Genomic DNA, 14,857 nt, shown 5'->3' with positions numbered 1-14,857 from the left:
GGGATCTGATTTTCATGTCTGTGAAATCTCTCTGGACTAAGTCCAGAAAGATAAGCCATTTAAACCTAATGACTGGTAATCAAGATGAAATAAGTTAGTAGTAGTAATAGAAGATTCATCATCCTGTCAAATGTCTACTACCTACCTCCTGAGTGCAAAAAAAATAACCTTGTAGACAGAACATTCCTCAGCTGCATTGATGAAGATGTAAAAGGCTGAATTGATAAACTACCCTCTTATTCTCAAATTTCATGAATTTATAGAATATTAGAACTGGGAGGATTCTTGTTGTTGCTTAAAAAAAAAAAAAGCACGTTGTTGTTAGGTACCGTCAAATTGGTTCCGACTCACAACGACCCCATGCACAACAGAATGAAACACTGCCCAGTCCTGCACCATCCTCACAATTTTTGCTGTGTTTCAGCCCACTGTTGCAGCCACTGTGTCAATCCATCTTCTTGAGGGTCTTCCTCTTTTCCACTGACCCTCTACTTTACTAAGTATGATGTCCTTCTCCAGGGACTGGTCCCTCCTGATAACATGGCCAAAGCAAACAAGACAAAGTCTCACTATCCTTACTTCTAAAGAGCATTCTGGCTGTACCTCTTCCAAGATAGATTTGTTCATTCTTCTGGCAATCCACAGTATATTCAATATTCTTTGCCAACACCATAATTCAAAGGTGTCTATTCTCCTTCAGTCTTCCTTATTTATATCCCAGGTTTTTTTTTTTTTTTTTGCATGCATATGAGGCAATTGAAAATACCATGGCTCCTTAGAAAACATCAAGTCTCGTTCTTTCCATTTTACTGGATGAAGAAATTGAGACCCTGAAAAGGGTTGTACTCATCCAAGCTTATACAGCTGGGGAGTAACATGTAAGACTCGAATCCTGCCTCAGACTCCCAATATAGGGCTCTCTCCCCTGAGATGACACTGGCATTCCACTGCCTTCTGGAAAACCTGCTAAATCTACCACTTTTAAACCATCAGTATTTTTTGGCACTTACTCTCTGCCAGACAGTACTGGAAGGACAATTCATTTAACCCTCACAACACTCCTAAGGGGAAGATTACCATTATTATCTCCATTTTACAAATGGAAAACCTGAGGTAGAAAGAGGTTACGCGGTCAGGACAAAGCCAGGCTGTCTGGCTCTAAAGTCGGTACTCTTAGCCACTTTGTTATATTTCGTGAAATACAATTTCTTTATATTCTAAAAAGATGGAAGAAAAGAAGTAAGCCTTCGAGCACAAAGGGCATGGTAATCCGTGTTTGATAATAGATTTAAGAGCTAAACTATAAATTTAATTAATACATGCAATATTATCTCTTTATCATCTGTTTTATTAAGTTAAGGGAATGTCAATCTATAACAGAAGGAGATATATAAAGCATGTAAACTTTTTAAGCAGGTATATTTTCAAAAGGCAAAATGGTGTCGGCACACCAGTCAAACAAAGCCTACTACTTGAAACAGGCAGAATGTTATTTGAGTGAGAGTTTTAAGGGGTCTCTTCGGGGCCTAGAGCCCTGGTGGCGCAGTGGTTAAGAGCTCATCCACTAACCAAAAGGTCGGCAGTTTGAATCTACTAGCCACTCCTTGGAAACCCTATGGGGCAGTTCTACTCTGTCCTATAGGGTTGCTGCTATGAGTTGGAATTGACTCGACGGTAATGGGTTTGGTGTTGGTTTGGTCTTCTGGGCATGCTACTATGGAAAGCAAAGATGTCATGGCTGATCTCTGCCTGTACTGATCCTCGCTGGTAGATACAAGGTCATTAGTAGTAGTAGGAATTGAGGAAAATATTAAATTAAACAAGAGAAAATACCTCTGAGGATTAATAAAAATGCAATTTTTTATAAAAGTGTTCAAAACCAAGAGCACGGGGACAAATGTCCAATATTAAATTATAACTACTTTTTCACTTTCCCTCTTATTAAAAATGATGTCAAATCTCATTACCTTGGTTCTCTAGGAGAAGGACTCCAGGAGCAACAAATGTTACAAATAAGCTAATTGCCATTGTGCCTAAGATCAAATTTCAAGGGAAATACTGCAGTCAGTTAAGAAGACATATTATGAGATTAAAAAATTATATGACTTATTTCACCAGCCAAATGTAGAATGTGCAACAGCCCACTCTGAAAACACAACAAATCCTAAAAATTCTAGAACCACGAAGTGTCACTTTAGACATGAGATCTACAGCCCAGAGAACTAAAGCAAAGAACTGTACCAGGCACATAGCAGGCACTCAGTAAATAACTGGTGAATGAATGTAAAATCAAGAAAACGTTCACAGAAAGATGTGTGGTAGAGACTGGTGAGCAACATGGATTTGAACTTTTGAGAACTTTTTAATGCCGTGATGATAACAAAAGAGCTAAGGGTCATGGAAACTCCACAAAATGACAGAGCACCACGCAATTAGGGCAAAATGCTCTGTGGTACAAGACCTAATCTGTACTTCTTACGCAAGAAAAACATCTCTAAGCCTGGCTTTGCCTTAGTAAAGGATCTAGACCCAAGCCCTATAGGACGGCATAATATTTACAGTACAACTCTTAACATGGCAAAATTCCCTGAATTTGGTGCATTTCAAGTGTAACACTGTTTATAATTTAGCACTTCTCAATAGGAGTTGCCCGGCTTGACCCACCTCTTCATAACAAACCTTAGTTAAGGTCACAAGGGAAAAAAATCCCATAGCTTTTCTGCCCACTGGAAGCAACCTAAGTACAAATGCAATTAGAGAAAATGTACATAAACCAGATCTCTCATATCTGATCAGTAAATTAAAGCATAATAAAATTATAGTCAGCCTGGGAGTCTGAGAGTCATCTGGGCTCAGTTTATTACCATCTTAGCTGTGCCCCAATAGTAAAGGGTTTTCCAACATTTGTATCATAAATCTTTTATCTGGAGAGTCAGCACTTGATCATAAACTCTGGGAGGACTTGAAGTTAGAGCTTAAGTGGTAACCAGTTTTATACAGAAAGCTTAATATAAAAGTAATATTATATTCTGCTATTTGCTTTAATACCTATTTAGAACACGTTTCATTTTCTCACATGGCATACTAAAGGAGGTCATGTTATCAGAGCTCACCTGAAATTCCGGCCCAATTTAAGTCTAAGCCACAAGCAGTAGTTTCTTATAAGAGCACAATGAAAAACTATTCCAAACTTTTCTCCAGTATTCACATTATAAAAAGGGTGTGAAACCCAAGTGAGGCCCCTGATGAAATTTCATAGAACCTTAGTGACCAATTACTGCTTTCCTCTTTACCTTTAAGTATTTCCAAACTGCTTAAAGGATTGGATGGATGCTTCAGAGGTTATGGCACACCTGTTACATAACCTGTTCTTGCTTGGCCAGGTTATGTGGTTTTGATAAGGAAAAAAAAATACAGTCAAAAGGGCAAACACTGATTTTCTGTTCCCCATTCTCCTGTTAGCCAGGACACTCATCTGAGTCAGATAGTCAATAGCTAGCTGTGTGCCTCGGTTTCCTTCACCACTAAATATGAGATCTGATGCTGTCCAAATTCTTATTTGATAAAAGTCAATGAGTACAACTACATATGAAATCCACATCAGAACATTACATTGAAATATCATATTGTATTAAAAATTCCAAAACCTTTTGCAGTATTCATTTCTTTTCTCTAGATACTCCAAAGGGATGAGCTTGGCCATTGGTCAAGACAGGGCAAACTCCCATGTGTTTTAAGAAGGTGTATAGAAAAACCCAGGAGTCCCCGGGTGCTTCAAGTGGTTAACATGCTCTGCTGCTAACCGAAGGGTTGGAGGTTTGAGTCCACCCAGAGGCACCTTCGAAGAAAGACCTGGCAATCTACTTCCATAAAATAAGCCACTGAAAACTCTATGGAGCACAGTTCTACTCTGACACACATGGGGTTGCCATAAGTCAGGCTCAACTGAAGGGCAACTGGAACTAAAATATAAAAACCCAGGAAAGATGCATAGAAACCTTCCCAGGTGAAGTTATCACTCTGCTTGGATTGTCCTGCGCAAAGAGGAACCCCTCCCCTCAAACCTAACAGAATCAGGTCTTTGATTTTTTTTTTTCTTTTTTTTTAACCGTGAAAACAATTTCGCTTACCCTGACAGCTTCAGGGCCTAGGAACACACGATGACAAAGCTTCAGAAAACCAGGGACCCCATGGGACCTGAAATGATCAGTTCTTTCTAAACGTCTTAATTTTTCATATTTCTTGCCCAATTGGCGGAAGTCAGCGGTAAACCTCCAAAGTGCCAGGTCTTAGGAAACTTGCCAAACCCAGGCAAGGTCAAGGAGAGAGACGCTGCGCAAACACTGATGTTGCCACCTTTCCTCATCCCACCCCAGGTAAAACCAACAGGGGGGACGGGGTGGGCTCCCAGGAAGGCAGATAGGTTCTCTCCTGGAAACCGAATTGGTGTCTGGGATACCAGAGCTGGGTTTACAGGGCGGCCCCAGCACCCAACCTCCAGGCAGCCCTCCTTAGGCAAGGATGCCGCCTCTGCCTAGTACATATGCCTCATTATGACCCCTTTGGAGACCCTACACTCGGGAAGGTTATTGTCCCCCCATCCCCACCCCCACCCCACCCCCACACATACACACACGCACACTCCTTATATTCGAGAGGGGTAAAAAAAAATCCATAAAATAAACCTAAGAAAGTCTGACGGAATTCTGACACCACCCCCCAACAAAATAACTATAAATTTTTTTAAGAAAAAAACACAGCAACTGTTTCCCCACGAAATAACTGTTAGCGCTTCTGCATCGCTAGTGTTCCGAGCTTGAGCCCCGCCGAGTACCCTTGGCCCCAGAGCGAATGCACGGATGCGGAGGGAGGACCCCAGCTTTCGAGACTCTCCCTTCTTCCTGGCCAGCACCCCCACTGCACGGCAGGTGTGCCATTTATTTCCTCGGCGCCTGAAGGGCAGAGGCCGGGCTCCCACTCGCCCATCCCCCGTCGGGGGAGCTGGGCCCGCGAGGGCGAGAAAGGCCGCCGCCGCCTTCCCGCTGCGTTCGGGGCCGCGACGCCCGAGCGACCCCGCGCTCCGCAGCTGCCGCCGCCGCGCCCGGCTGTGCAGCCCTTTGCACTTGTTGCAGTCCCGGGGGAACTGGGAGGCGAAGCCCATCCCTCACGCAGCCGAGCCCGCAGCTGCACCCCCTTTCCACCACTGCTGACCCATGCGTCCCCTGGGACCCTGGAGAAAGTGTCCCCACGGTTGCAAACTCAGGTAGACAAACTTTTCCGCCCAGGGCTGCCGGAGTCGCGGTGGATGGAGTCCCAAACAGCATTTACCTGGAGCTATGGCCCCGCTGCCTCCGGAGCCCTGGTGAGGCGCTGCGCCCCGCGCCCTGCCCGAGGGCGCCCCGGAACGCGCCCCAGGACCACAGCCGCCTGGAGCCGGGAAGGCTCTCCCCAGAGCTGCCAACGCCCGCGGCGGCACAGCTCGGGCAAGGGCGGAGGGGCGGAGCCGCAGCCTCGCTCCCGGGCCGGGCTGGCTGAGCTGGTAACTGGGGCCGCCCCTGCTCCCCGCCTCCTCCCGGCTGCCACTGGATCCCCCCGCCCGCCAACCTCCCGGCCCGGCTCGCAACTGCGGCATCACATGGCGAGGCCGGCCCGCTCGGCGGCCCGACACCGGCTCCAGGAGGAAACCTGAAGCTGCCCGACTGGGCTGTCGCCACCAGCCCCCTCCCGCCGCGGGGCTGAGGCAGGCTCTCCTCGGCCTCCCTCACCCTGCACGCAGCGCCAAGACGCGCAGCGGCTGCACCGCCCGGCCGGGCCAGGGAAGGACGAGGTTGCGCCCTGGTGGCTGCACCCGCAGGGCCCGGCCCCAGGGGCATAGCCTCGGCGCCGGCGGAGGAAGGACCTGGCCTACCCTCTGCTGAAAAGAGTTGTGCCAGGCCCTACGGAGGTTCAGGCTGTCCTCAGCCAAAAGCCACCACACCCGTGACATAATATGGCCCAGGTCTATTACAATAGGCAAAAAAAAAAAAAAAAAAAAATGCAGTATTATTAAAAAATCAGCAGAGACGCCCTCTTATTTCAAGAGGCTCATGTTCCTCTGGCCCAGAGCTTTGCAGAGCTGCGATTCTCCTAGTTCATGCACGCAAGTGGCTCCATTAAAAGTCATCATAATTCAAAAACTCTCTTTTTTTTTTTTTAAACAAGGAACAACACTGTGAAAGGGACTCTTTTATCCAAAGTGCTTTTCCAGTTAGAACTGATCACAACCCCAATGTGGAAGCTTCTCCATCAGCCCGAAAAAAAACCCAAACCGGTTGCCATCGAGCTGATTCCCACTCATAGCAACCCTATCAGACAGAGTAGAGCTGCCCCGTTGCGTTTCCAAGGAGCGCCTGGTAGATTTGAACTGCCGACCTTGGGGTTAACAGCCGTAGCTCTTAACCACTAGCCACCAGGATCTCATCTCCATCAGCCAGGCCTTCATAAAAGGAAGACAGTTATAGCAGCTTTAAAAGAAAAACCACCGATTTAACTTTTCTTGTAATTACCTGGAGTGTCTGGTTCTTTTGTTGTTGTTTTTTGTCCTGTATAGACGTGCCGCCCCAGAACCAGGACTGGGCCGTGGACTGAGGAAGCTGTCCACCAAGGCACTGGGCCAGAAAGAATCACTCCTTCTCACTCCTTGGCCACTTTCCGCTTTCGCCATCACCTCTCCTGGGCCTTGGCCATTTCTGCTGTCTCGCTTCCTGCCTTCACCTTCTCCAGCCCACCTTGCTGATATGAGCTGGAGGAAGAAGGGAAGGCAGGAGAAGACAGCCTGAGGTTCTCAATAAAAAGTCCCTGTGTCTGGAGTCCTTAGCCCTGTTCCAAGGCAAAGGTCAAGGCCTATTCCAGTTTAACAAAGAGGCCCACAGCGTGGGCACTGCACTTCTGACTCATGGCTGTAATCCTGGCTGATTCCACCCTACACAGCTGTGAACCTGCCTCAAGCACAGCGGTGGTGGAGAAGTTCCTGCCCATTGCCAGGACTTCAAGGTACTCAAGATGAAAAGAAAAGCAATATTCTTTTCAAAAATAAAAATGATTCCCAGCCCTAATATGTCTACTGTGGATTAACTGAATCAACACACCAGGAAAAATGGTTTCCAAACTGATGAGCAAAAACATGGGTGTGTTAGAAGCCTTTGTTGTTATTCTCCTTTTTCACATTACCAGTATTGAATCTTTGTGTATTTTCTTTTTTGTTTTTTTTTTTTCCCCCTTAAATTTTTTTCCCACTAATTCTGTGTGGTATGTAGATAGAAAAAATAATAAGTGGGAGGAGGAATAAATATTATGAGAAGTTATACCAAAATTCCTTCATACTAAAAAGAAACAAACAAGGAAAACTAGTAATTGTGAAACCCTCCCGAACTGGGGCTATATAATCATGCTATCTGCAGTTTTCTTGCCTTCTCTCAAGCAGAGCTTGATCAATATTTAAATAAGTACTTGGCTTTCAACTTCTCTAGGTTCAAATGTTAAACAAAGTGTACTCCAGCAACCTTAAAAGAAGCCCATAAATGTATGAAACAGGAAGCTAACCCTTTTCATCTGATTGATTTCACTGCTTCAGATATAGGTCACTTAGGGCACTGAGATAGTGCTAAGCTCGACTGGGACAGCTTTTTGTCTAGAATTCAAAGACAAGGGAAGTGCAGGCAGCAAGAAACCAGTTTGGTAATTCAGTTGGGAAAATTCTGACTTCCTAATGAGCAGTATGCCAGTGCCCAGTTCAGCTCCTGTCATTTCTAGCTATTCATTCTCCATTCATCCTGACAGACTTCACGCCAGACAAACCTCCATAAAACCTTTCTTCACTATCCTGGTTTCTGCCACCCTCTGAACTTCAACAAAGCTTAATGATGGCCTTACCACACAATTTAGCAACTGATTATATTCACTGTCATATGTTGGATGATTACAGGTTCTTATCCTTTTTTTCAATTTGTCACTTGAAGGACAAAGACTTTCTTATCCCTATAACCTCCACAGTTCTAATACAGGGCACATCTAGAGTATAAAATATTTGCTTTTTTAATTTAACTATCATAGTCATTCTATTAGTCACCTTGAGGACTGATGCGCACCTGACCCAAGCTATGGTATTTTTAATCACCTCGTATGCATGTGAAAGCTGGACAATGAATAAGGAAGACCAAAAAGAATTGATGCCTTTGAATTATGGTGCTGGTAAAGAATACTGAATATACCAAGGACTACTAGAATACTGAACACATCTGCCATTGAGAAAATACAGCCAGAGTGCCCCTTGGAAGCGAGGATGATGAAACTTTGTCTCATGCACTTTGGACATGTTATCAGGAGGGACCAGTCCCTGGGGGAGACTACTGCTTGGTAAGGTGGAGGGTCAGTGAAAAAGAGGAAGACCTTCAACGAGTTGGATTGACACAGTAGCTACAACAATGGGCTCAAACATAGCAATAATTGTGAGGATGGCACAGAACCAGGCAGTATTTGGTTCTATTGTATATGAGGTCACTATGAGTCGGAACCAACTCGATGGCAGCTAACAACAACATCAGGTTAATTATACAGAAAGGAAAATGTACGTCACTCTTTTCAAACTTTTAAAAATGTATTAGAACCACCTCAGATTCTATTATCTACTTAATTCTTTCCCGCCCTTTAGTCTATCTCCTTTGCCAATAATTCTCAAAACTTGAATAATTGTAAATCTGATGTTTGGCCATACGAATGAGGGAATTATCAGTGTTTCTTAAATGAAAGTATGATACTGGGAGATCGTGGGTTTAGAGTGATGATGTTAGGGGTAAGCTCTGTAAGTAAAAATTGCCAAGTCCAAACAGCAACTCTTTCATTCACTAATGAGCCAAACTTGGGAAGAGCCAATCTTTCTAAGCCTCCATTTCTCCATCTGTAAAATGGGCATAAGAATAATGTTTACTATCATTATGAGGATTAAATGACTGAAAGTCAATATGAGACACATACTAAGGGTGCAGCTAATAGTGGCACTTAATATTTTGGAGTATGCCACTGGTCTCGCCCCTTTGGGAGCAAGGAAGAATGAAGAAAATGAAAGATACAAGGGAAAGATTAGTCCAAAGGACTAATGGACCACATCCACCACAGCATCCACCAGACCAAGTCCAGTAAAACTAAATGGTGCCCAGCTACCACCACTGACTGCTCTGACAGGAATCACAATAGAGGGCCCCGGACAGAGCTAGAGAAAAATGTAGGACAAAATTCTAACTCAAAAAGGAAGACCAGACTTGCTGGCCTGACAGAGACTGGAGAAACCCTGAGAGTTTGGCCCCCAGACACCCTCTCAGCTGAGTAATGAAGTCACTCCTGAGGCTCACCCTACAGCCAAAGACAGAGCAGACCTGTGGAACAAAACAAGACTAAAGGGGCGCACCAGCCCCAGGGCAGGGATTGGAAGGCAGAAGGGAACAGGAAAGCTGGTAACATGGGACCCAGAGGTGAGGAGGGAGAGTGTTGACATGTCATAGGGTTGTTAACCAATGTCATAGAACAATGTATGTACTAACTGTTTAATGAGAAACTAGTTTTTTTTTTCTGTAAACCGTCTAAAAATATATATATATAAAGTACAACAAAAAAGAAAGAAAAAAATATTTTGGACTATGGCTTTATTAGAAGAACGTTTTGGAGCTTTTAGATAATTAATAGAGCATCAGGCTCTGAGGTAAGAAACTAGTTCTGGATTATACACTTGGTTACTTGGCCTAAGAAGACTGAGTGAGGCTGAACACAGAGAAAAGAAGCCGACATGATCAAAACCAGAGGACAAATCTTGTGGGGAAATGTTCACAGTAGTTTTCATTGTGAGTCTCTGGGTGGCACAAACAGTTTAGCACTCAACTACTAGCTGAAAGGTTGGCGGTTCAAACCCACTCAGAGGTACCTCAGAAGACAGGCCTGGTAATCTACTTCAGATAGGTCAGAGCCTGGAAAACCCTACAGAGCAGTTCTACTCTGCACACATGGGGTTGTCACGAGTCAGAATCAACTCGATGGCAACTAACAACAATAACAACAACAACAGTTCTCATTCTGGCTGCACGCTAGCATCACAAGGAAGCCTTTTAAGAAAAACACAAAAGAACAACTTTGATTCCCAGAGCCTTATCCAGACAAATTATTTCAGAATCCCAAGGGGGTGGGGCCCAGGCCTCAGTATTTCTGTAAAGTTCCCTGGATGATTCCAGTATTCCACCAAGGCTAGAAACAACTAAGCTAAAGGAACTGAGTTGACACTGAAGAAAGGTGAGGGTCAGCCCTCAGTTGTATGAGGTGAAGGGAATCAGCTCTTCTTTTTCTAGGATCGATGAAGATCTGGTTTAAACTGCAATAGAGCAGTGCTTCAGGGTAATGTGAATCGGAATCACCTGGGGCTCTTGTTAAACTACATATTCTGATTCACTAGCACAGGGGGCCTGATAACTTGGCATTTCTGACAAGCTCCTGGTAATGCTCATTCCTCGGGCCTGCAGCTCCTACTCTGAGTAGCAAAGTAATTGCGATTCAAATTGGACGTTATGTAAAAACGGTAGAGAAATATTCACATTTGTTACAAGAGAAGATATTTAATTTTCTCTGAATATTTTTGATCAACTAATATTTATTGAGCACCAACTATGTACAAAATACCAATCTTGTAGTCTTTTAAGAAAAGAATGGTCCATTTCCTAGTCAGTTTTAAGGATGATGTCTTCCCTAAAGGGACCAAGTTGTTGGGTGCCCTCAAGTTGTTTCCAACTCACAATGACCCCATGTGACAGAGTAGAACTGCCCTATAGGGTTTTCCTGGCTGTCGTCTTTACAGAAACAGATCACCAGGTCTTACTCCTCAGGAGCCACTAGGTGGGTTTGAACAGCCGACCTTTTGGTTAGTAGCCAAGCCCTTAACCACTGCACCACCAGGGCTCCTTAAAGGGACCAGAGAGTCTTTTAAGCAGAACCAACTTAACCATTAGGCACAGCAGCTATGGCCCACAAAACTTTTAGGGGCCTACGAAAATGTTTTAATTTTTTTTAATTCAAAGGGAAAAAAAATGAACTTTTAGGTCAAAGGAAATGTTTTAATGTATAATATTAATATATTCATCTTTATGACAATACATTAGTAAAATCCATTATTTATTTTATTTTTATGGAAAAAAATGGGCTTACGAAGGCAAATGTACTTAGGGTCCACAAAAATCATCATGTAGCCCTATTCTCAAAGTCCATTTTAGTCTCAGGTATTTTAGGAAAGACCTGAATCTTCTTGTGGCTAATATTTGGACATTGATACTTACATGACCAGGAAGATACTGGGGAAATTTTAAATGTCCCTTGAGCAGAGCTGGCCCTATAAGTACAGAGTTCGAAGCTTCCCACGTGGGATGGAAGGGAGGGGACAGGAGAGTCTTAGCTTAGAGGGCACTGGGTTATGGTGGGATAATTTGGGAATGGATAGTGGTGATGCTTGCACGACATGATGAACATGACCAAAGTCACTAAATTATACACGCAAAAAAGGCTAAACTGGCAAACGTTTTGCTATATATATTTTTTACCACAATAAAACAATTAAAAAAAAAAAAAAAAACACCTTCCGTGTGTGATTTGAAGAACACATGCGCTATTGAACAAAAAAATGCTCCTCTTTAGCTTATCCTTCAGGGTCTAAAATTATACCATCAGAGATTCATCACCCCTTCACAGCCCACCTTTAGAGAGCCACACTTGATCTGGAGACTCTTCCTTTGTAACACTGAGCTTTCAGGCCCAGAACTACATCTCAGGAACTTCTCAGGGTGCCCTCTCTGAAAAAACAGAAAACAAAATGGAGGGATTCCACTGTCTAGGGAACACCAATTCTAATCACTTCCTAAAAACTGAGATGGCTCACTCCAACAAGGCTAGCATTAATCCAAAAAACACAAAATAGTAAATGTTGGAGAGGCTGCGGAGAGATTGGAACTCTTGTGCACTGCTGGTGGGAATGTAAAATAGTACAACCACTTTGGAAATCTATCTGGCGTTTTCTTAAAAAGTTAGAAATAGAACTACCATACAACCCAGAAATCCCACTCCTCGGAATATACCCTAGAGAAAAAAGAGCCTTTACACAAACAGATATATGCATACCCACGTTTATTGCAGCTCTGTTTACAATAGCAAAAAGCTGGAAGCAACCAAGGTGTCTATCAACGAATGAATGGTTAAATAAATTATGGTATATTCACACAATGGAATATTATGCATCGATAAAGAACAGTGACGAATCTGTGAAACATTTCATAACATGGAGGGACCTGGAAGGCATTATGCTGAGTGAAATTAGTCAGATGCAAAAGGGCAAATATTGTATAAGACCAATATTATAAGATCTTGAGAAATAGTATAAGCTGAAAGGAACACATACTTTTGTGGTTACGGGGTGGGGGGAGGGAGGGAGGGGGAGAGAGGGTTATTCACTGATTAGTTAGTAGATAAGAACCACTTTAGGTGAAGGGAAGGACAATACTCAATACACGGAAGGTCAGCTCAAATGGACTGGACCAAAAGCGAAGAAGCTTCCGGGATAAACTGAATGCTTCAAAGGTCAGCAGAGCAAGGGTGGGGGCTTGGGGACTATGGCTTAAGGGCACATCTAAGTCAATTGGCGAAATAATTCTATTATGAAAACATTCTGCATCCCACTTTGAAGCGTGGCGTCTGGGGTCTTAAATGCTAACAAGCGGCCATCTAAGATGCATCAATTGGTCTCAACCCACCTGGAGCAAAGGAAAATGAAGAACACCAAGGTCACACGACAACTAAGAGCCCAAGAGACAGAAAGGGTCACATGAACTAGAGACTTACATCATCCTGAGACCAGAAGAACTGGATGGTGCCCAGCCACAACCGATGACTGCCCTGACAGGAAGCACAACAGAGAACCCCTGAGGAAGCAGGAGAACAGTGGGATGCAGACCCCAAATTCTCATAAAAAGACCAGACTTAATGGTCTAATTGAGACTAGAAGAATCCCAGTGGTCATGGTCCCCAAAACCTTCTGTTGGCCCAGGACAGGAACCATTCCTGAAGACAACTCATCAGACATGGAAGGGACTGGACAATGGGTTGGAGAGAGATGCTGACGAAGAGTGAGCTACTTGTATCAGGTGGACACTTGAGACTGTGTTGGCATCTCCTGTCTGGAGGGGAGATGGGAGGGTAGAGAGGGTTAGAAACCGGCAAAACCATCACGGAAGGAGAGACTGGAAGGAGGGAGCAGGCTGAATCATTAGGGGGAGTGTAAGTGGGAGTATGGAGTAAGGTGTGTATAAGCTTATATGTGACAGACTGACTTGATTTGTAAACTTCCACTTAAAACACAATAAAAATTATTAAAAAAAAAAAACATTGAGATGGCTAAAGAGCATTGCCTTCATCCTGTACTTCAATACAATAACCCCAACAAAAATTAAGGATATTTTATTTCCCCCGAGATCTCTGCAAGCTACATGTGGTTGTTTAAATTTAAATTAATTAAAATTAAATAACATTTAAAATTCATCTCTTCACTCAATACCTGCATGTTCCTACTGGACAGCACAGATGTAGAACATATAGAAAGTACTGTCGGACAGCGCTGTTTTAAAAGATTTCCAGTGAAGAGCAGGCCTCCCTTCCTTGACTCCCTGAAAAGCAAAGGTAGTCTGGGAAGTATTTAGACCCTAGCTCGGGCATATTTTGTTCTTCCCTCTTGTCAATTCATCCACGACTACACAAAAAAATCAGTAACTCTGTTTTATTGTAAACGTCCCCAAACCAAAATTTCCAGGACACCAACTTTTTGTTGATAATCCTCTCCCTTTCAGGAAAGCTACACCTTTTGGACTTGTGAAGGGCCAATAAATCTTATTCTTGATCCACCCAGGTAACTGCAGAGATTTTCCCCAGGGTCTCCAGTAGTCTCCATCTGAGAAAGTGACTGTTTACATGCATCATTGCTTTTTTCTTTCTCTTGTCAAAATGGCTCTAAGGGTCCTCAGGTTGTAGCCAACTTCTTAAATTTCAAACCAACTCATAAGCCCCTTTTTGATCTCCAGGTCATCACTTTACCAGGCAGGCCCCAAATGCACATGTCTATAAGTCGTCCATCAGCCAGTATTTTTTTCCCAAGAGCATCACCAGAGTGCTCAGGTACAAGGTGTGGAGCAGAGCAGCTCAATACTTAGCACTTCTCCAATCCCCTAACATCTGCTCAACGCTCCCATGAACATGTGTTTTAGTTAAATCCCAGCCCCGAGCAAGCTTTCGCAGTTATATAATAAAAGCCCTTAAAAAACAGGCCTGATAATTGAGATACGATCACTATTTTAATTAGGGTGGTACAACTCGTCACTGATAATTATGTGAGAAATAATATGAGTGCAACTGTCACAGGGGTTGTAATTATATTTAAGGCTTCTGGTGACATGACAGATGGTGAGAATGAAGCCTCAGCATGCTGTACATGACGTCATTTGGAAGCTTTAAAACGCACATATAGCTTTGGGCAGCTATTACTCATTAAAAAGGATAAAGATCCTGTTTTCCCATTCACAAAGGGAAGGCAGAGGAAGGGAAATGACAGGAAAATCTATAAATAAAATTGGTATGAATCAGTTTTCCTCCCCCCAAATTATCCATATAACAAATATTTCAACTCAGCTTTTTAAAATCAATTTGAACCCATTTGGTGGCTCACAACATATAACCCAAACACCAAGTTCGAAATCTTACCACCAAAAGATCCCAGAATTTTTAAATAGCCTAAGCTAAATATCCTGCA

The sequence above is a fragment of the Loxodonta africana genome, chromosome 2, assembly GCF_030014295.1.
Source record: "Loxodonta africana isolate mLoxAfr1 chromosome 2, mLoxAfr1.hap2, whole genome shotgun sequence".
NCBI classification, from domain to species: Eukaryota; Metazoa; Chordata; class Mammalia; order Proboscidea; family Elephantidae; genus Loxodonta; species Loxodonta africana.
Note: the sequence above shows the minus strand (reverse complement) of the source record.